General features: G+C 37.2%; 1 protein-coding gene and 1 pseudogene across 2 annotated transcripts in view; both read left to right on the top strand.

Annotated features, from left to right (window-relative positions):
• Positions 1 to 527: 527 nt before the first annotated feature.
• The window catches only part of LOC142337630 (uncharacterized), a 448,376-nt gene continuing 425,513 nt past the window's right edge, over positions 528 to 23,390 (top strand). For both annotated transcript variants that reach the window (XM_075387006.1, XM_075387005.1), the window contains exon 1: positions 528 to 547. The gene's annotated coding sequence lies outside the window, so the exon portion shown is untranslated. The remainder of the gene's footprint in view (positions 548 to 23,390) is intronic.
• LOC142338057 (copine-8 pseudogene) lies at positions 12,030 to 12,359 on the top strand (annotated as a pseudogene).

The following is a 23,390-nucleotide window of genomic DNA, read 5'->3' as shown; positions in this document are numbered from 1 at the left end:
AAAGAAATTTCATTGACTAAACAAAAAACTAGACCTAGAAGGGACTATAAGGGAATTGGGAAAACCATTTAAAAAATCCAATCCAAAAAAAATCAAAACAAGCAAAAAAATTAAAGTAAATAAATTGCCGCATGTGAACAAAAACAATTAGCGAGAAAGCGAACTTTTGTTCAAACACCGTTTTCTCAATCTACTTTAAAATTAGAGCCAAAAAAATTCACGCCGCAAAACCACTCGATTTTTCGCTCCACTTCCTGTTTCGGCGTGACCAAAATCACTACTCCAATTTGACTTAAGAAATCATGAAAATGTGTGAACAGATCTTAAAAAAAGACAGCGCTCCAATACAATTCAAATTCTTTGAATTGTAAAAATTCTTTGAATTGTAAAAAAATTCCAACCAACAAAATTGGTAATGAACGCTTTGTAATAATATTTGTGGTGTGGTGAGGGGACAGGGAATATATATCGATCGGCCAAAATGGTCTGAACAAAAAAAAACCATTTGAGTATATAGCCTAATTGTTGTGATAAACTTATTAAATAGTTTCAGCTTACTATGAAAATCCGGGTATCTTGGGTGTCCGTTCTCTTGAACGGTTTTTAGAGACCGGTACTGATATGGTATTCTACATTGGTGCAAGTTGCCTGGACAATATTCGAAAGCATTCAACCTTCTCTTTGCGCCAAGTTCTTAGCGATCGTAAATCTGCGTTTGCTGTTCGAGGACTTAGCATTAACCCAGCCACAACAAACAAGCTGAAAGATTTGAATTATTTAATTAGACGAGGATCAATTGGTTTTAAGCGAGACATTATTCTCTGGCACGACGTGATTAGCAATTCTGTCAGTAAGCATAAAAGCAACAACAACACGGCCTGCAGTTCTAGCCAGTTGATCAACTTGATTGAGCAGTTCAAAGATAAAATTGCTGCCATTATTTACCTACAAAGAGAGGGAGCACCAAGTTTGTTTCATCTTCTGCAAAACACAAAGATTCTAACTATTGACGCAAGAAATCTCCTCTCTTATAGGAAGAAGAACAATAAGCTTATACTTCACCAGCTCAAACAAGTACATCCAAAAGTGGACTTGGAGTCGCATCTGTTCAATATAGTGCACGAACACCGTGACAACTTACGGAAGCTCATTCAGCGAAAGAGATCGAAGAAGAATGAGAAGGGCAGCAGACAGAGAAGGCGACAAAAAATGAGTAAAGAGAAACTCGACGAGAGCGAATAACGTGAGTTTTATAAAAAAAACTGTTTTCTTCTGAAGCGCCTAAGGTAGATACTTTGTTGTCTCGTAGGTGTCTGAGGAAATTTACAGTTTTTATTTTGTTTGTTTTTCACCGCGCCTAAAGTAGATACTTTGTTGTCTCGTAGGTGCTGGCGAAAAACAACTTCCTTTACCCGCCTTCCGAGTGTTTTCTCGTATAAAATAGATTTAGCTCCATCGTCCTAATTCATATCAAGAGATAACGTTCAAAAAGCTTGCAACAATTGTTGAGAAATCCCTGTAGTTAACCCGAATACTCACGTGCTTTCTTGTAAGGAAAAATAATATGTCAAACGTAGACCACGCTGCGAGAAAAAGACTCGAATCACAATCGAAGGACTATTATCCGATGATTGATGAATTGATTGAAGAAGATGTGAGCACTGTCAGTAAACATCTACATAAAATGCAAAAAGATTGGGTCATTTCTCTCTTCCGCGATTTATTAGCCCAACACAAAACCACACGTAAGCTAGTCAACGAACTGCCAAACATTGATGACATTAAGGAAACCGTAAATGAGGTAGTCAAGGAAAACTTAGCTAATTGCTCCAAAATGAATGAGCAACTGAAAAAATTTGTATCTGAAGGCGTTAAGGAAGTTTATACAGAGAATCCATGTGCGCTCGAAAAACGGAGCTTTACCAGGAGTGCGCCAGATCAGGTCATTTTAAACCAAATTCGCATCAATGGTATTGCTGAAGCCAAAGTCAATTCAACTGAAGAACTGCTCAACGCGGAGCACAATCAAGTTGATAATTTAATTCATTTCCTTGGTGAACAAACAAATGTGCAGAACATCAGGAGGTTAGGGAAGCAGAATCCAAATCGGAAGCAGCCAAGAACCATGCTGGTAACTGTAAGCAGTCCGTGGGAAGTGCGAAAGCTTCTCGCAAAAGGACGGAAGCTGGTCGATTATGACTTTCCTGTCAAGAGCTCTGAACCAAGAAGAAATTCAAGTCGAGAAATCAATGCTACTCAAAAGGCGTGCCCTAATAGCCTGTGGAGCTTCGAAACTAGACATCCGTATTAAAAACCAACAGCTATACTTTAAGGGTCAAAAAGTAAAGGACCTGATTTTAACGAGCGAAGAAGAAAATGTTTTGAAACTGTCGCGTAATCAAAATTGACTACAAAATTCTCTTAGCTGCTTAGTTTTCAATACAAGAAGCCTCCTAAATTTAGAGTGTCGAAGGAAGTTTGCTGTCGCGGCTGAAACCTCTGCATATGAAATCATCGCTTTAACTGAAACTTGGTTGACAGCTGACATCAGCGATAGTGAACGTTTCCTGCAAAATTATCAGCTCTACAGAAGCGAAAGAAATGCAAATCTGAAGAGCAAACATGGAGGTGTAATGATTGGCGTGCGGAACAACATTACTTCTTTCCCAATTGATGTTAAGAATCTGAATGACAAACTAGCGTCTGCGTTTGCAGGTTCGCTCATAACTGTTAATAACGAAAAGGTACTAATTTTGTGTTTGTATAACCCTCCTAGTAACAGCAAATACCGAGTCACAATTGACGAATTCAACTCTTTCTTCTGCTTTCTAGACAACGATGAGTGGAGAGAGATAAAGGTCATAGTAGTAGGAGATTTTAATCTTCCTTCTGTCAATTGGAAAACACTAGAGTCAGCCGACTTATATGAGAAACAATTGGTCGATCTATTTGATTGCCAAAATTTTATTCCCGTTGTTTTCTTTCCCACTTGTGGTAAAAACATACTCGATCAAATTTTCGTTAATGATGACAGCATAGTTATCGACGTCAATTGCGACGACTCTTTGCTCAAAACTTAGTTTATCTGATCACATACCTATATTATTAGATCTTGACCTGAGTCCTGCTAAGAACGAGAAAACCGAATTGCACAAAATTTTGAGCTTCTGTAAATGCGATTACGTTGGTCTGAAGGAAAATCTAAGTCTTAACCCTTTTAATCCTATTTGTTATAGCAACTGCGATCGGATGCTCAGCGAGTGGTATCATTGGTTATTCGAGGCGATCACTAAATTCACACCAAGACGGAGTAAGCATAGATCCAATTTGCCACCCTGGATCACGCCTGCGACATCACATCTAATGAAAAAGCTTAACACGCTACAGAGAAAACAGAATTCACTAGCCAACAATGATTCGTTGAGACTCAAGATAGAAACGTCGAGAACCAGTCTAGCAGAAGCGGTAGACCTAGACCAGAAAAATTACGAATCAAAGCTTTTCAACTCACGAAATTCTCAAGCCATGTACAAGTATTTTAAAAGCTTACGAAAAAGACCGTCTGTTCCGCCACAGGTTAAATGGAACAAAGACGTAGCAAACTGTGATGCTGAAAAAGCCTCTCTCTTTATAAATACTTCTGTTCAGTTTTCACCGTGTCATCGGTCTTCAAAAGCACTTTGAATGAAAATAGAATTTTGAACAGTTTTACTGTGACGGAAGAAGCAATAGTTGAAATTCTTGGGTCATTAGACGTATCAAAGTCATGTGGGCCTGATAACTTGCCTGCAGTTGTCCTCAGGAACTGCGCAAAAGAACTTACGAAATCCATCTTTGAGTTATTCAGAAAATTTAGGCGCCTTGGAACCTATCCTAGTGCATGGAAAATAGGAGCAGTTAGCCCAATTTTCAAGAAAAAAGGATCGAAAGCAGATGTTGTAAATTATCGTCCTGTAACACTATTATGCATTGTCTCGAAAGTTCTAGAAAGATTGTTGTATGGCTCAATTGTAAATTTTTTCAAAGGACTCATAACTGACTCACAGTACGGTTTTCGTGAAAGAAGATCAGTTATTCTTCAAATGATAACCTACTTAGATAAGATATACAAATTCTGTTCTGAGAACAATCGAGAAAATAGCTCTCTTCTCTTTGACTTTTCCAAAGTTTTCGACCAAATTGATCATGGAATACTTTTACGTAAGATCAATTGCATTGGAATAGGTGGCAAGCTGTTCGAGATTTTAAAGAGTTACCTGAGCGACAGACTGCAATACGTGAAAATTGGAAATCTAAATTCGAAGAATTCGCCGGTCACCTCGGGTGTACCTCAGGGCTCAATACTTGGGCCCCTACTTTTTCTTATTTTCATTAATGACTTACCTGAAACTGTTTTCAACTCCAAAGTCTTTCTTTTTGCTGACGATCTCAAATTATTATATAATGAAAATCTTGGAAACGCACACGGAATCAAACAAGATCTAGATTCAATATTGCGTTGGAGTTACGAAAATAACATCAGCTTCAATTTATCGAAATGTCAGTACATAAATTTCAATATCAAGTCGAGATTAAGTCCGGTTTTGGGTCAATGGTCGCTGGAACAATCGAGAACTGTGGAGGACCTTGGTATCACTATGAACGACAGCCTCACTTGGAAGGAACATGTAGAATTGCGGACTCGTAAAGCCAACAAATTCTTCCACCAAATTAAAAGAAACACATCATATCTCCTGACGGTTACTGCAAAACTAAATCTTTATAAGAGTACGCTTATTCCAATCTTAATCTATGGATCTAACTGTTATATGCCTTCAAAATCTGACATGCGACTCCTTGAAAAATCTCAAGAAAAAGTTTCGAAATGGATCCTACCGAACCTTGATTATTGCGAACGACTGAGATCCCTGAACTTATTACCTCTCAACTATTACATTGTGCTAACAGATCTTCTCTTGCTATCGAAATTGGTGAACAATTATTATGCGTTCAACATCAGCGAGCATATTAATATTGTGCAAAGACGGTCAAGTTTTCGGTTTGTGTTGCCTGAAATCGAAAAAGAATTTCAGCGGTCAAATTTCTTCTATCGAACCACATATAGAGCAAATATCATTGATTCAAATGTTAATTTCTTTCAACCAGTCGGACTCAAAAATCGAATCTTAAACTTGATGTGGAAGTACTATAATATTTATTTCAGCATCGAAAATTCGTGTTCCATAACATTTATCTGTCTCTGCGAAAAGTGTCGGTCCTCAAACGAAATAAACTTAACAAACAAACTTAAACAGGTATGATTCATCTATTTATATAATTTTTGCGGGAGCAGTCCCTCACGTTTGTGGAAGCCATAATAATAATAATAATAATAATAATAATAATAATAATAATAATAATAATAATAATAATAATAATAATAATAATAATAATAATAATAATAATAATAATAATATATAGTCCCCCCCAAAGTTGGGTCGGAACAATTATGAGGACATTTACCATAAGGACTGAAAAGTTTAGAGAAAGGGTGAAACGAATTACAGCGTCCAAAGTCAAGTGTTTAAAGCCACGTCAAGTGTTATATGGGAACCAAGAGACCACTGTCGAATTTTCGATGTTCATCGCTCCCAAGTGCGAATGATTAAAACTCAAATCTAATAGTTTATCGATCAAATACTCACAAATAACAAAAAGAACACTGGTCAGCAACATAAATAAAATGTGTACACAAGTTGATTCCAAGACATAAGAAGAGCCGGCTCTTTCTCAATTCGAAATAAACTGTAAGTCTCTCCGTAATTGAAATGACGCAACAACGGAAACCTATTATGCCATACAATATAAAGATATCATCGTTTAATACGAAGAACTGTTTGGCTTCGCTATAAGTAAAACCTTTTAAATGTTCAGTGACCCACGCTTAGTTGTGCCAAAGAACCCATACTCTGTATTATCGCATGCTAAAGCACAGATTTGAAATGGATGAGTCACATCGGCCGACTCAAAGTTTCATTATAAATTTAAAAACTTTGCTCATTGCATCCGGAAATACAGACTGACGCAAAATTTGACTGCACAATTTTTTGTGTTCCCATAGAAACTGGCAATACTAGTGGTTAAACATTTTTTTCTCCTCACTCAAAATTGTTCTTCTCTTGGGATATGTTATCACAGATAACAGGAATTACCACACCCGAAAATTTGAATGTAGTTTCTCTCTGATATATTGTCACCTCTACGTAATATATGGATCATTTTCTTCAGCGCATTCCAATCTGTTATCAAATTAAAGTACAATTCTAAATCATGTCACCAGCAAAAAATTCCCTGGTCTGCAAAAGGCCCATGTTAAGATAGTTTAGATCATCTCATAATACAGATGCATCATTAACGCAGGCGGTGAAGATTAATATTACACCTGACAGAAAGTGTTCCTTTAAACAAACAGCGTATCCAAAAACAAACAATTTTTTTGTTAACACCATATTTTCTTCCAGCGGAAGATGTAATTGCAGCCAACAGAAATACATTTACAATGCCTACCCGGACCTTGGTCGCAGTGAGTTTCATTTCTTAACCATTGACTTTCAATTTTAATAAGTACTGAACCAGACGAATAAAAGTATAAAACCTTTTGTCAGTCTGCCCAGACTACATGAAGAAACATCCCCTCTGTCCCTCTTCTTCGCAGCCTCATTTACATTCTTGGTCAACACTGCACAGAATGTTTCACACTTCTCTCACCATCAGACTGTGCATACAAAATACTGACAGACTGAACATAGCAAACTTTGAAAATTTCGAATAACTGATCTCATGCATAAAATTCTATTCTAGCTCGTAACAACCAATTTTTTTGCATTCACATCTCCTGGGCTTTCCATCTTAACCATATATTGGTGCATCGCTGGAGGTCGGCGGAGTTCGGTAGCGGAGGTCGGTAGCCGAGGTTGGAGGCGGAGGTCGGTAGCGGAAGTCGGTAGCGGATGACGATGTGCGAGTCAGAATTAGTTTGGTGTGGTAGTAGAAGTAGTAGTGCAAGCATCGCGCTTCGCCCGTTGGGTGCCAATCCCAGTGTTTATCAGTGTGTTTCCGTTTATCTTTTCCAGTGTCTGAGTAGTAGACTCAATGGTCTTCATATGTTTTGTATTTCAGATTTGATTGTTGGTTTGTTTTAATTCACTGATTTTCATTCATTTTTTTACCTTGAATTGCCAATGGCCGCTGACATATCATTCGAGTTTTGTTTTCACGAGACGATCATAAACTGTGGAGCAATTTTATTGCTGAGCATCATTCTTACTTTGTGTTACTCGTCTGTCTTACTCGTCTGCGTTACTCAGTTATTTCGTCAGTGTTACTTCGAACCTCACACTAGGGTTACTCTTAGGGGAAGATATGGCGTCCCCGGGTAGCATCAAGCAGAAGAAACTGAGGATTTCCTGGGTCGCGTCTATACGGATCTAAGACAGATATTATTATCAGAGTGTACACCAGCTACGGAAAATATCTCAATAAAGACACCATCTCCAAAATCTACTGGGACTACTTTCTGAGAAAATATGACAAGAGGGACAAATGCACTTAGCGAATTGTTTGCAAATGTGACCACTGCAATAACTGGAAAAAACTAGACTAAACTAAAACTACCTTTGGACTGAACTCATGTGGGTCTAACAAACCCTTGGATTTATTTATGTTTAAATCCTAAAGCCTTTACTACTACTACTACTATTAGATAGTGACAAACACGAATTAAAATTGTTTGAGTTATTATAATCACTATAATTTGAGCTCCTTATATTTTGACCTCACTATAATCACTATTGTCACGCGCCTAAATAATTTAACTTTCCTCGCTGCACCATTCTTCTATCGGTCATTCGTGAACCTGCTAGGCAGTATTCTTTGTATTCATTAGGTTTGCATGCGAAGGATGAGATATAGACGCAGGTTTGAATGCGAAATATGAATTATAGACGCAGGTTTGCATGCGAAGGACTAATCATCAACGAAGATTTGCGTGCAGAGTATTTAAACAAACAGCGAATCCAAAAACAAACAATTTTTTGTTAACACCACATTTTCTTCCAGCGGAACATGTAATTGCAGGCAACATAAACACATTTACAATTTCTACCCGGACCTTGGTCGCAGTGAGTTTCATTTCTTAACCATTGACTTTCAATTTTAATAAGTACTGAACCAGACGAATAGAAGTATGGAACCTTTTTGTCAGTCTGCCCAGACTACATGAAGAAACATCCCCCCTGTCCCTCTTCTTGGCAGCCTCATTTACATTCTTGGTCAACACTGCACAGAATGTTTCACACTTCTCTCACCATCAGACTGTGCATACAAAATACTGACAGACTGAACATAGCAAACTTTGAAAATTTCGAAAAACTGATCTCATGCATAAAATTCTATTCTAGCTCGTAACTGAACCAATTTTTTTGCATTCACATCTCCTGGGCTTTCAAATCTTAACCATATATTGGTGCATCGCTGGAGGTCGGCGGAGTTCGGTAGCGGAGGTCGGTAGCCGAGGTTGGAGGCGGAGGTCGGTAGCGGAAGTCGGTAGCGGAGGTTGGAGGCGGAGGACGGAGGCGGATGACGATGTGCGAGTCAGAATTAGTTTGGTGTGGTAGTAGAAGTAGTAGTGCAAGCATCGCGCTTCGCCCGTGGGGTGCCAATCCCAGTGTTTATCAGTGTGTTTCCGTTTATCTTTTCCAGTGTCTGAGTAATAGACTCAATGGTCTTCATATGTTTTGTATTTCAGATTTGATTGTTGGTTTGTTTTAATTCACTGATTTTCATTCATTTTTTTACCTTGAATTGCCAATGGCCGCTGACATATCATTCGAGTTTTGTTTTCACGAGACGATCATAAACTGTGGAGCAATTTTATTGCTGAGCATCATTCTTACTTTGTGTTACTCGTCTGTCTTACTCGTCTGCGTTACTCAGTTATTTCGTCAGTGTTACTTCGAACCCCACACTAGGGTTACTCTTAGGGGAAGATATGGCGTCCCCGGGTAGCATCAAGCAGATGAAACTGAGGATTTCCTGGGTCTCGTCTATACGGATCTAAGACAGATAGTGATAAACACGAATTAAAATTGTTTGAGTTATTATAATCACTATAATTTGAGCTCCTTATATTTTGACCTCACTAAAATCACTATTGTCACGCGCCTAAATAATTTAACTTTCCTCGCTGCACCATTCTTCTTTTGGTCATTCGTGAACCTGCTAGGCAGTATTCTTTGTATTCATTAGGTTTGCATGCGAAGGATGAGATATAGACGCAGGTTTGAATGCGAAATATGAATTATAGACGCAAGTTTGCATGCGAAGGACTAATCATTAACGAAGATTTGCGTGCAGAGTATTTAAACAAACAGCGAATCCAAAAACAAACAATTTTTTGTTAACACCACATTTTCTTCCAGCGGAACATGTAATTTAACATAAACACATTTACAATGCCTACCCGGACCGTGGTCGCAGTGAGTTTCATTTCTGTACCATTGTCTTTCAATTTTAACCAGAACTGAAACAGACAAATGGAAGCATAAAACCTTTTGTCAGTCTGCACAGACTACATGAAGAAACATCCCCTCTGTGCTTCTTCTTCGCAGCCTCATTTAAATTCTTGGTCAGCATTGCACAGAAAGTTTCACATTTCTCTCATCATCAGACTGTGCATACAAAATACTAATGGACTGAACATAGCAAACTTTGAAAATTTCGATTAACTGATCTCATGCATAAAATTTTTAAACTGGCGATACCCTCAAAAACTATTCTAGCTCGAAACTGAACCAAATTTTGCTGCATTCACATCTCTTGGGCTTTCACATCTTAACCATTTATTGGTGCATTGGTGGAGGTTGGTGGAGGTCGGTAGCGGAGGTCGATAGCGGAGGTCGGTAGCGGAGGTCGGTAGCGGAGGTCAGTAGCGGAGGTTGAAGGAAGAGGACGGTAGCGGAAGTTGGTAGCGGAGGTCGGTGGCGGAGGTCGGTAGCGGAGGTTAGAGGTGGAGGACTGAGGCGGATGACGATGTGCGAGTCAGAATTAGTTTGGTGTAGTAGTAGAAGTAGTAGTGCAAGCATCGGGCTTCGCCCGTGGGGTGTCAATCCCAGTGTTTATCATTGTGTTTCCGTTTATCTTTTCCAGTGTCTGAGTAGTAGACTCAATGGTCTCCATATGTTTTGTATTTCAGACTTGATTTTTGGTTTGTTTTAATTCATTGATTTTAATTCATTTGTTTACCTTGAATTGACAATGGCTGCTGACATACCATTCGAGTTTTGTTTTCACGAGACGATCATAAACTGTGGAGCAATTTTATTGCTGAACATCATTGATCACCAAACAAAAATGTGTCATGGAACTGTGGATATTAAAACGTTTTTGCCATTGGAAAACAAGGTGAACAGGAAAAGAAGGGTGGCTTGTACTAGAAGTTCGGCGTTCAGGAGAAAGTTTTCTTGTGCAATTACTGTGACTATGAACTTAATGCAAAATATATTACCGACAACCACGTGGCGCGGATTCATGATAAAAAGGTAGACCAACAAAAGTGCAAATTTTGTAAGTTTACTACTATTTACTCCTTTAGCATTAAACGACACATGACGAGAGCACACAAAAACAGAGTAATTGGTATGCCAATGTCGGATTCATCCGGTAGCCACATGACGAGATCTAGCAAGAACAGAGAAACTGAAATGCCAATGTCGGATTCATCCGGTCGCCACATGACAAGATCTAGCAAGAGCAGAGTAACTGAAATGCCAGTGTCGGATTTGTGCAGTTGCCACACGACGAGATCTTGCAAGAGCAGAGTAATTGAAATGCCAATTGAATTGCCAATTTTGGATGTGTTCAGTTTCTGGGCATTGTAATTTTTTGTAGTTTGTCACTTAACTTGTTTTAGTGTTTATTGTTACTTCTTACTTTGTGTTACTCGTCTGCGTTACTCAGATATTTCTTCAGCGTTACTTCGAACCGCAAACTATTGGAAAGGCTGAACTTGCTAGTTTTATCCTTCTTACTTCTTACTTCGTTACTCGTCTGTCAGTGTTTGAAACTATTCAAAATGCTCATCTTAGTTTTATCCTCAGGAATGTGTTAATTTATCAAGCGAGTTTCTTTTCCAATTGTATCCTTCCTTCCAATTGTAGTTTTATTTTTTTAACTTCTTAATTGTTACTCCTCTGTCACTAATCGAAACTATTCGGAATGCCCAACTTAGTTTTAACCTCATGAATGTGTTTATTCATCAAGCGAGCTTATTTTCCAATTGTATCCCTCCAATTGTGGCTTTATCTTTCTTACTTCTTACTTTGTTAATCGTCTGTCAGTGTTCAAAACTATTCAAATTTCCCAACTTAATTTTATCCTCATGAATGTGTTTTTTTCTCAAGCGATCTTTTTTTACCAATTGTAAGGGACAATTATTCCATCTGGGACAATTATTCCATCACACTTATTGAAATGCATCATATGCCAGAGTATATTTTCCATTGTAGATTGTTGTTCATTGTGCCTTTCGTAGTTACCTTCCAAATATGGATGTGACTTATCGGGGGAACCGTCAACCAGTCTACCACATTAGCTGTGCATGAGAACTCCCACAACGATGTCCTCAATCGTAACTACCTTCCGGCCTCGTGAATCTAATTCTGGATCGTAAGTATGGATCGTTCTGGATTGAACGTGCTTGTAGTTGTACTGTCAATTCTGAGTTCCAGTTGCACCACTCAACTCCTTATGACGTCCCCGACTAATGGACTAATGGAACCTTTATCATATGAGTTTGAACTGTTACTTTGAACTGAAAAATGCTATGAGTCTATTAAAATTGTTTGTTATACGGTTATAGTTATACGCACAACTGCTGCCAATTTTATTGTTGATGAGAAAGAAGAAAAGGAAGGCGATAAACCGGATTTGATCGACTTTTCGTTACTTTTGCGTTGAATCGTGTGTTATTTTATAACTCGGTTTGAAATAAAATGGCACAAATGGGTAATTTCTTGCCTGGAGCTGCCAATCCACTGAGTGATGTGGAAATCAGTATATCATGCAGGATCCTTAAAGATGCGGATCTGTTCTCAAAGTCCAATCCAACGATTGTCGTGTTTGTCCAAGAGTTTGGGAAGGAATCTTGGCGAGAGCTGGTTCGAACGGAACGTATTGACAACAACCTCATTTCAGATTTTGTCAGAAAATTCCAGATGACGTACTATTTTGAGCAACGCCAGAACTTGAAATTTGAAGTGTACGACATTAATTCCAACAGCCGAAACCTGTCTGATCTGCAGGGAAAGCACAGTTCCCCTTAGAGTAAATTCTGGCGTCCTCGGGTAGCATCATGCAGAAGAAACCGAGGATTTCCGTGGCCGCGCCTATACAGATCTAAGACATATAGTGACTAACACGAAAATATAGCTGTTTGAGCTATTATAATCACTATAGTTTGAGCTCACTATAGTTTGACCGCACTAAAATCACTATTGCCACGCGCCTAAATAATTTAACTTTCCTCGCTGCACCATTCTTCTTTCGGTCATTCGTGAACCTGCTAGGCAGTATTCTTTGTATTCATTAGGTTTGCATGCGAAAGATGAGATATAGACGCAGGTTTGAATGCGAAGGTTGAGCTATAGACGGAAGTTTGCATGCGAAGGACTAATCACAAACAAAGGTTTGCGTGCAGAGAATTAGATAGCGTCCAAAAAAGGTGGTCAACACGTACCCATGCAAATGGAGGGATAGTTTATGTATAACTCAAATGCAGTTGCTTTGTGAACAAAATCAAGGGTTTCACAAAATCGCGGAACTTTTCAACGTTTCATGGCAGTAGTCAATTGTCAGATAAGGGCTGCAGATTCTTGCACATGGGTTGACGGACGGGGGTTGAACAAGGTTCCGTGGCGGCTGAATAAGTTTACTCCTATTTGGAGGTTGAAAACAAACCGAAACCTGAATGCCATTATTGTTGGAGCCCGGCGTGACGTTGTTGCGAGTTTTTTGTAAAATAGAAAGGGAGTTTTGGATGTTCGTATGCTAGAGATTGAGGGCAGGATCAATTCAATCATATGCTGGATGCTGATGATCAATGTAACACTGTTGGTTGATTTCCAATTTGGGTTGCAAGGCTTCCACGGGGGGTCACTGGGGAGGCTGGAGGCTTTTTCTGGACTGTTGAGATTGGGTTATTGGCGTATTGGACGCGGCCAGAGTTGTTCGCTATAGGTTTACTGGGGGGTAATAGTGACATTCTGGATTGCTGTTTTGATGCTCAAAATCAATTCTGAAGGATCTGGTTGAACAATGGTAGCCGAATCCTTTGTCGCCTTCAGCCATCTGACTGAACCAACTTCATATAAGGTTCTAGCGTCACATCATCTAATTAATACGAGGGTTCTGAGATTCATGAGAATCAAGGTGACAAAGTTTAGATCTAATTTTTGCTCGTTACTTTCTCGACCAATAATGTTCATTTCAGATCTGTTCTGTCTAATTTTTAATGTTTCCTTGACCAGTTAGCGAAGATTCGAAATCCGATTGTACAAAAAGGCAATCACAACAGTGACCACTATTCCCAATAGACGTGGAGTGCTTAGTGGAAACCTGAGAGATATTGGCAACGGAAACCAACACAAAAATGCAAAGGAAATCCACGAGATGATGCTGAAAACAGAAGCAATAAAAATGTGAGCCCTTTTTTTCAGGATATATTCTGTCACCCCAATTTTTTTCATGACCCCAGTCACAAACTACGCGTTGATACGGTCACCGGTTGTTTAGTTGCAATTCATCCGACGGCAGTCAATTATGTTTTAATGTACAGACATAAGCTGCCTGCGTGCGCATATTTAATAGGCTTGAGGCGTTTAAACTTGCACACATCATCTTCTAGAGTTTGAGTTGTAACTCGTCGTCTTCAAGTTTTTCAATTGGCGAGTCGGAGAGGAAGTTATATTAAAATACAACCGCATGTTTTAAGGCGAAAAGGTGTTAATGTATGGGAAGAGTATTGAAGGTCTATAACCATGCTAAAAAGTTAGCTGGTTGAAGTTGTGGCATGAACACAAAATCAAGTGGTTGTAGTTCAGCTTTGTAAATTATTATCACCGTATGTGTGTATGTGTGTGTGTGCGTGTCTGGGTAGTGTGTGTTTGTGTGTGTGTGTTTGGTGTTTGCGTGGTGTGTATGTGTTGTTTGTGTTTGGGGGGTGTGTGAAAGTGTTTGTGTGTGTGTGTGCAGGCGTGTCTGTTGTGTGTGTGCGCGCGTGAGTGTGGTGTGTGTGTGTGTCTCCGTGTGTGTGGCGTGTGTTTGTGCGGGTGTGTGTGTGTTTGTCTGTGTGTGGTGAGTGTGTATGCGTGTGGTGTTTGTTGTGGGGTGTGTACATGCATTTGTGTGTGTGCGTGCGTGTGTGTTTGTGTGTGCGTACGTGTTTGTGTGTGGGTGTGGTGTGTGTATGTGTGTGGGTGGATGTGAGTAGTAAAATAGTGAGCTACTTTCCCGGGGGGGTGAAGTCCGCATGTATTAAGATAAGGTATAGCGTAGTTCCTTGATTGAGGGACCTCTCACATGTATTAAGATAGGGTATAGGTAGCATGTATTAAGATTAGGTATTGAATCTGCATGTATTAGCCGGCGTTATGTATTAAGATTAGTTATAGCCGGCGACATGTATTAAGATTAGTTATAGCCGGCGACATGTTTTAAGATTAGTTATAGCTGGCGACATGTATTAAGATTAGTTATAGCCGGCGACATGTATTAAGATTAGTTATAGCCGCCGACATGTATTAAGATTAGTCGCCGCCATGTATTAAGATAGGGTATAGGTTTTGTGCATGTATTTGTGCATGCAAATATGTAAGTAGTATAGTCGGTGCAAATGTGGGGGGTAGGTTGGGAGCCGCTTCTGATTGGCTGAAATTTTGAGGAAAAACATCAATTTTCGTGTAATTATTAAGTATTTACTTGAGAACAATAGAATTGGCGTGGGTGATTAATTGCTGTAATTATCTGAGGGGTAATTATGTGACATATTGATTTTTTGTTTACAAATTTTAAGTCATATTAAATTGTGAAATTAATTGGCGTGGGTTTTCAATTACCCTAATTATCTGTGACATGTTGAATTTTGGTTATTAAGTTTTCGGGCAAATGCCAAGATTGTTCCCCTAATTGTTTGTATCAATTGCGTAACAATTGTCTTTTGCGCGCTCATTAATTGGAAAAAATTCAATGATAGAAAAAATGAAATAAATCAGTATAAAATTACAGACACAGTATAAATGTAATAGTGAATACTAAATAATTGTGATATAGTAAAACGAGTTTAAGTTATATGTTGAGTGGTGCTGTATGAATACCGTCAGACTGAACAATTTGCTTAGGGTAGAAATAGGACAGTCCCTTCTTTGTCTGCTCATACATAGCAACACAATGGTTTTTTGTTCTGAACCCTCTATTTGTTGAAGGAAGATTGATAATTTCATCCATCACACGTCGATATTTCTCCATTGGTCCAACTCCATTCTCTTCTAGTGTTCTTTTGTTGAGATCTTTACTAGTGAACTTGTATTTGTCAGACTGTGCATCGTAGCAACAATAAGTTTTGCTACAAAGACAGATCATTTCCGTACATCTGAATTCATCCATGAAAAGACCTGGTTCCCGTTTATCATGCTTCTTATGCTTAGAACAACACGCTATAGGGCAGAAATTTTGAATAGCATCTTCTTGAAAAAAGTCATTACACTCCTGCTGTCTCAATAATTCCCATTCTTGTTTTTTAGCAGGTCGAATACAATCATACAAATTCTCATGAGCTAGGGCTAAATAGAGAGAATATGTATCTATCTCTAACTCCTCGGATTTATCCACATCGCAAAATCTGTCAAAGAAGTTATAGTAGAGCTCCAACATACGTAGTTTAGCGTACTGAAGTATGAAGAATCCAACAATTGTAGGTTCGAGTTGTCCAATTTTTGATTTTGCTAACTCAACTTCGTAGAGCTCTTTGGAGATATTGTTCAACCGCTTAAACATTTTCCCGTTGATTGCTTTGTGCGTCTTCTCACCGTCCAGATATTTGGTCTCTGTATGTTTGCTTCTGTCCACAATCCGATAACCGTAAGAGCTATTACACAATAATTTTTCAGTCTCAGCAGCAACGCTGGAATCAGGATTTTCATCTCCACCTCTTCAAGCGTCTACCACTGACTGTACACAGGTGGTGAAACATTTTCTCGGCTTGTACTGTACAAATCTGTAAATTCTTGTACATTTCAGACCAATACTGATGCAGAAATTTAGTAGTGGAGTAATAATTGTTCCATTTTCCAGATTGAAACTTGAAAATAGCATTCGCTGAGGTTGCTTCAGTAAATTGTTGTCAACAGCGTAATCTCTCATATAATCCCCAATATTTGCTTGACTAACGTTGAAATTTTTAAAAATAGAAGGGAAATTCGAAAACATGTACTTCAAGCCCGCGGGAACTTCCAAATCACATTGTACGTATCCGAACATCTCTCCATCTCTTCCTATTTTAGCTAGTTAAGATTCTTGTTTCAAAGGTAGTTTGAAAGGAAAGTTCTTTCTCATATGATTTCGGACATTTTCTTCCTCTTTAACACTTTCCCACCATTTACACTCCCAGATTTCATCAATATTATATCTTTTACTTTTTAAGTAATCTCTTCTCAATTCCTCATGTTCTCTTTTTCGAATGCCTCTGTGTGTTTCCTCTTCCTAGAGAGACTTGCTTTAGCTTTCTGACAAAGACAGAAATGAAAGTAACAACCCCTGGCTTCGAAAACCGTATTACAATGTGCGCAAAATCCGTCTAACCTAAAACAATCAATCTTCTTCTGTTATTTTGAGCTCTGATATTTTGAGAATCTCTATCAAGTTCCCATTGAGTGTAAAGTCTAGTGGGCATTTCTTGACACATTGAAAAATGATAGAGTTGGCTAGCGTCATTACCTACAACTGACTTGCAAAGATTTTCAGAGTTTCTTTTGAAGGTCTGATCAACTACTGTTTTTCTGGTAAAAACAATAGATGGACCATCAGTCATATCCTCACGTATTTTGTCATGTAAATCTTTATCAGCTTCAACAAATGGAAAAAAATTTGTGGTTTGTTGATTTGTGAAGACAGATATTAGCCAAGTTCGGATGTCTACATCCTAGTTTTAACATATCGATACCCTTGTTGTTAAAAAACTCCATCATTTTTTGCATTGCCTCCAGTGTTGGAACAACATCCTTGTTGTTGTACCATTTGACAAAATCTCTGAATATAGCCATTTGTTCTTGCTCCCAGACCAATTTCAGGTATTTGTAATTTTCAATTTCAGATAGAGGAACATTTTTCAACCGCAACTTTTTAATGGTTCTTGTTGAGAAAAGCCACTGTTTAGCAATTAGGTGAAATCGGTAAATTCTATCTCCAGTGGATTATAACTTCTCAGTTTGCTAAAAAAAACAGTCGTAAGGAGGAAGAAAAGTTGCATCGAGCTTTTTGGGAGAATCAAACCACATATAGGGGAAGAATCCATTAGTCTCACTTGTCTTGTATGCTTTAAGGAGAGAATCAAGTGAGATAGCTCCACCGAGAAAGTTGAGGATATCCAGAAATTGTACATCACCAAACTTAAGAGAAACAAAGTGATTTGACTTTTTAATAACAGTAGGTTGAATGTCGCGCTCATGAATAAGATAGGGTAGGAGATAGGACTTAATGAGATTTAAATCATATTTTGCACTATTGAATCCAAACACAGGTAAAGTATTCACGTAACGCTCAAAGTCCAAAAGCTGGTTTTTCTGCATTTGGAGAAATTGCGTAGACATATCGGCTTCATCATCTTCTTCGGTATCTTCATCTTCAAACTCAAATGCTGAAACGTTTTGATCCTTTCTTTTATTTAAATTTTCCCAAAATGCGTTAAATTGTGCTCTGATTACTGCTTCAATAGAGGAATAGTTTGTCCGCATTTCAGTTTTATTTTTGTTTGCTAAGACTTCAATAGCTTCAACAAAAGATATAATGAGAGCTTTTGGATCTTAAATGCATAGGAAGACAGGTTCATCAATTAAATTGAAGGAAATAGAGACAGAGATTGGTTCATGCTTTCCAATCCAAGTGGTTGTGTTTGTATCTTTTAACTGCTCGGAGGGTACACATATCGATTCAAAGTCAAAAACAAACAAGTTTTTGAACAATTTTTGACCATCGTTGTAAGAAATTCCAAATCCGTCAAGTTTATCAAAAAAGGTCTTTAGCAATGTATACACATTCTTTTGGGTAAGTTTGCTGTATTCTATCTTTACACGTTTTAACATGGCGGTTGATTTTTCCCGCTTTCTGAATGAACGTATCGCAACTGGGACAACGGAATTGTTTGAAGAATGTGTTAATATCATCCACATACCATTTGTGGTTGCTATAAAGTAAAAATTAATATTTTTCTCATACATTTCATTACTTCTCCTCGCAAGTTCACCAACAAAATTTCCATCTACAATGTCAATATCGTAAATAAATATGTTGTGCTTTATTGCATTTTCAACAAATACCAGACGATCGATCGATTCGCCTCTGAAATCGACTGCGTCATATCCAGATTCATGGAGGAGTGCACTAAACAAATATTTTGCATTGGTCTCAAGCTCCGATGATCCATATAAGCTATAGCTTGGAATAAGCAAAGATAATCTTTGTAAGTATCACCATACCCATTCGATACAAGACAATTCACATCTGATCGTCTGAGTAACTGTTCAGGAAGAACAGCATCAATACATCCCATTGGAATGGTTTTTAGGAGATCAAAGAATATTGTCACATTTATAGTCAGAGCAAATCGCCATTTTGTATTCTCCCGATCCTGAGCACACGTCTCCACTAAATCCATCTTTTCAATCCTGTCCCGAAGAGAGACTAAGTCTCTTTTGGAACAGAGTAGATGACATTTCTTGAAGAAAGTGTTGTTCTCGTGAGCGTAGAAGTATCGTTATTTGTCCGTATCCACATTTCATAAAATAAATCCTAGAGCCAAAATGACTTTGGCTGCACAGTTGAGTTTTTCGAATACTTCTTTCAAATTTTTTTCAAATTTCATGAGGATCAAGCTGGGACAGCTTGAAATTGAACAATTGATGTCTCCCATTTTCCATCTCAGTATCGTCAAACAAGTGCTGACAAGCACTAAGTTTCTTTTTGCAGCTGCTCGTTGTCCTTTTCTTTTTCCTCTGATCTTAGAACTTCTTTAAGTTTTTCACTCAATTTTGTTCCAACTTTTGCTGAAGTTCCATGCATTCTTCTCTTGTTTTGTTGAAGAGAATAGAAACTCGGACACTCTTTTAAGCATAGAGTACACATAGTAATTAGCTTTGTATCCTTAGGGGCGTGATGCCTAGCAGTGTGGTAATTCATGTTTTCTCTTTTTTTGTACAGAAATGTGGACATTTGGGACAAAATAAAGACCCACTATCACAAGACTTCTTGTGTCTTGCCATGTTTATTTTCCCCACCATTTTGTTACACTTTGTGACTTTCACTGGGAGATTTCTATCGCGAGAAAGGAATTGTTTTGGTACAGGATGAAACAAAAAAATCTGGGTATTGTGACGAGCAACTAATTGTGAAAATAACAAAGTGAGAATGAAAGAAATTATTTTTATACATTTAGGGAGCGCAGCTATGACACATCACTCCATATATGGAAATTTATCATTTCCATTTTAGGAAGCTTGTTGTCATAACCGAACACTCTAGAACATAATGAATAAACAAATCAGATTCTTCCATTTACAAATATCTTAAATATTTATGAACATTCACTTTTAAAGTGTGAATTCATTCCTTGGCGTAAACTCAAAATCACAAATCAATCTCATATACCTCCTTAATCATTTCGGTTATGTTTTATATAAGTTTTCTTATTTCATCCGGATATAATCCAAAAACAGACTCACAACATATTTAAACAAATTGATCCAATCTTTACAAACTCTACAATTCAGATTTGTATTTATCCGCAATTGACAGAATTCGGTGCTTGCAAAAAAATCTATTTGTATTGAAAATTGAAATGAAATTAATACATGAATGTGCTTTTACAACAATGCTAAAGGTTTCGAAAACAAATATTCATCCATACTTCAGGAACAATTATTTACTGTACATTTTAACGTTATTGTCTTGGAAACTCTCAACCATTCAAAATACCGCATTAAACAAACTATTCTGAAGATTAACGATTATATTTTGTGCAATTGTTTCTTATTTTGACTTTTCTTTTGCATAAACAGAGTATTGCGTGAAGTTTCGCTCATTTGTGAAAATTGTTAACCAAAAATCTTTTACAGTTGTTGGAAAAAAGATACAAGAGGAAAGAAGGATTTGCCGATGCTTACAAAGTTGACGAGATTGATGTTTATTTCCTTTTTCTACAATTTCTTGGACATTTGCGTTCAGAATAACAGAAAAATCCGATTTAGTAAAGGATTTGATTATGCTACATTTTCCATTAAAATAATCAAATATGAATTATCTAACGAAACATTCATTTGATTTATCGTCAGAGCTACATCTTAACAAATACGAAAACGTATATATTTTGAATTCTGTTCCCGAAATTTTAGAACAGTACAGAAATCTAGCACAAGCGGACTGTATTCCATTTCTTGATCCCATAACAATCACTTCGTCTGTACAAAGCTTGTTGTTTTTCCATTAATATACAGATTACAAATCTGAAGGGGTAAAAATTTGATTTGGAATTCGGCTCCCAAATATATATATATATATATATATATATATATATATATATATATATATATATACAAAATTTCTGTTCCAAATATGGAAGCAAATATGGAAGACTTTCCGAGATTGATTTAAAATTTAACGAAGTTGAAAAAAAATTATCAGAGGTTGACATTTTTGGTAAACTTTGTCAATTCGTTCCCACTCAGCTATTCCTTTTTAGTAAGCAAGCAGTCATATCACGTATTACATGTATTAGTTAAAAACAATATTTGGTTTCTATTCACGCATTGAAGTTCCTGTTTCGTATACGAGTATCACTTTAATAACAAGTTCTTCCATATTTGGTTACGTTAAAAAACTTCCATTTCCTGTTTTGGTTAATAACGTCATTTTTCCTACAAAATGTTTCCCTCTTTGGCTACTTTGTTTTTATTGGACGGAATTCACTATAAATAGTAGCGACATATTTAGACATTATCATTCTGTTTCATTTCCACAAAATTAATTTCACCTCTGTTCCTCATCGTCCTGCTAACTATTCATCAAAATTTTATTCACTCTGATTGAGTTCCTACATTCACATTCTTCTTATCTACATCGCCTACTTCAGTTCTAACGTTTATCTATTTCTAACTTAGACTTTCTTTTATTTCCTACTATAAAGTTAAATTTGTTGTTTTCTAACTTACTCTCTACTTGACAGTTTTCAACACGTTCATATACAAACTGCTTTCATTTCTAAAAAATACACTTCCATCAATTCATTTGAACAAAATGGAGTTTACTGTGCAAAACTACCCATCACTGTGTGGCATTTTATTGAACACCAGTGACAGCAGTTCGACACCTATCATCAGGGTCAGGTTCCAATTATGGAGAATCAGCTGGGAACTCATGCGATGGGACACGAAGTTGCTGTTATTAGTGGAAACCGCTATCCTCACGTTGCTGGAACCGAATTTCCGCCGAACTACGTCGCTGGCAACATTCGATATACTTTCCTATGGGAAGAGGGGCAAATTACCAACTCTTGGTTCTCTAGCCCGGATGTAAATCAGGTTTTGAATTCAGTGAAGGAGTCAGGGAATTTGCTTCAAACTGCGTCAAGCGTTGATGGGAGCGAGCAAAGTATTGATACTAGCACTTGGTCAGCAAACGATCAACAGAACTTTGATCCGACACAGTACTATGGTTCTACTGATATGTCGCCTACTCCATAAATTACAACACCTTCCATAGAGGATTGAACAGCCCACAATCCAATTTTGCAGACTGATGAAAATTCAACAACTGAAATCAACGTTATACCAACTGATCCTCTAGCAATATTTGAACGTTCTAGATATTTGGGAATGAGATTCGTAACTTGCCAGAGTATTTTGTGAGAACTCCATTTGAATAGATTCCAGTTAGTACAGTTTTCTAGCTTCATTTGGACTCGATCTTAAAGGAAAAGTTATATGTTGAAACTCAAAATCACAAATCAATCTCATATATCTTCTAAATCATTTCGGTTATGCTTTATATAAGTTTCCTTATTTCATCCAGATAAAATCCAAAAACAGACTTACAATATATTCAAACAAATTGTTCCAATCTTTACAAAACTCTACGATTCACATTTGTATTTATCCGCAATTGACAGAATTCGGTGCTTGCAAAAAAATCTAGTTGTATTGAAAATTGAAATTCAATTAGCACAAGAATGTGCTTTTACAACAATGCTAAAGATTTCGAAAACAAATATTCATCCACACTTTTTAAACAAATATTTACTGTACAACTTAACGTTATTGTCTTGGAACCTCTCAACCAATCAAAATATCGCATTAAACAAGTTATTATGAAGATTAACGATTATATTTTGTGTAATTGTTTCTTAATTTTAATTTTATTTTGTATAAACAAAGTATTGCGTGAAATTTTGCTCATCTGTGAAAATCGTTAACCAAAAATCATTTACATTTTTTGGAAAAAAGATACAAGAGGAAAGAAGGATTTGCCGATGCTTACAAAAATGACGAGATTGATGTTTATTCCTACTTTTTCTACAATTTCTTGGACATTTGCGTTCAGAATAACAGAAAAATCCGATTTAGTAAAGGATTTGATTATGAAACATTTTCCATTAAAATAATCAAATATGAATTATATAACAAAACAATCATTTGATTTATCATCAGAGCTACACCTTAACAAATACCAAAATGTATTAAATTTGAATTCTGTTACCGAAAATTTAGAACAGTACAGAAATCTAGCACAAGCGGACTGTATTCCATTTCCTGATCCCATAACAATCACTTCGTCTGTACAAAGCGCGTTGTTTTTCCATTATTATACAGATTACAATTCTGAAGGGGTAAAAATTTGATTTGGAATTCGGCTCCCAAATATATATATATATATATATATATATATATATATATATATATATATATATATACAAAATTTCTGTTCCAAATATGGAAGCAAATATGGAAGGCTTTCCGAGATTGATTTAAAATTTAACAAAGTTGAACAAATTTATCAGAGCTTGACATTTTTGGTAAACTTTGTCAATTCGTTCC

Source organism: Convolutriloba macropyga, chromosome 4 (assembly GCF_964194025.1).
Source record: "Convolutriloba macropyga chromosome 4, txConMacr16.3, whole genome shotgun sequence".
In the NCBI taxonomy this organism is placed as follows: domain Eukaryota; kingdom Metazoa; phylum Xenacoelomorpha; order Acoela; family Convolutidae; genus Convolutriloba; species Convolutriloba macropyga.
This window is presented reverse-complemented; position numbering and strand designations above follow the sequence as displayed.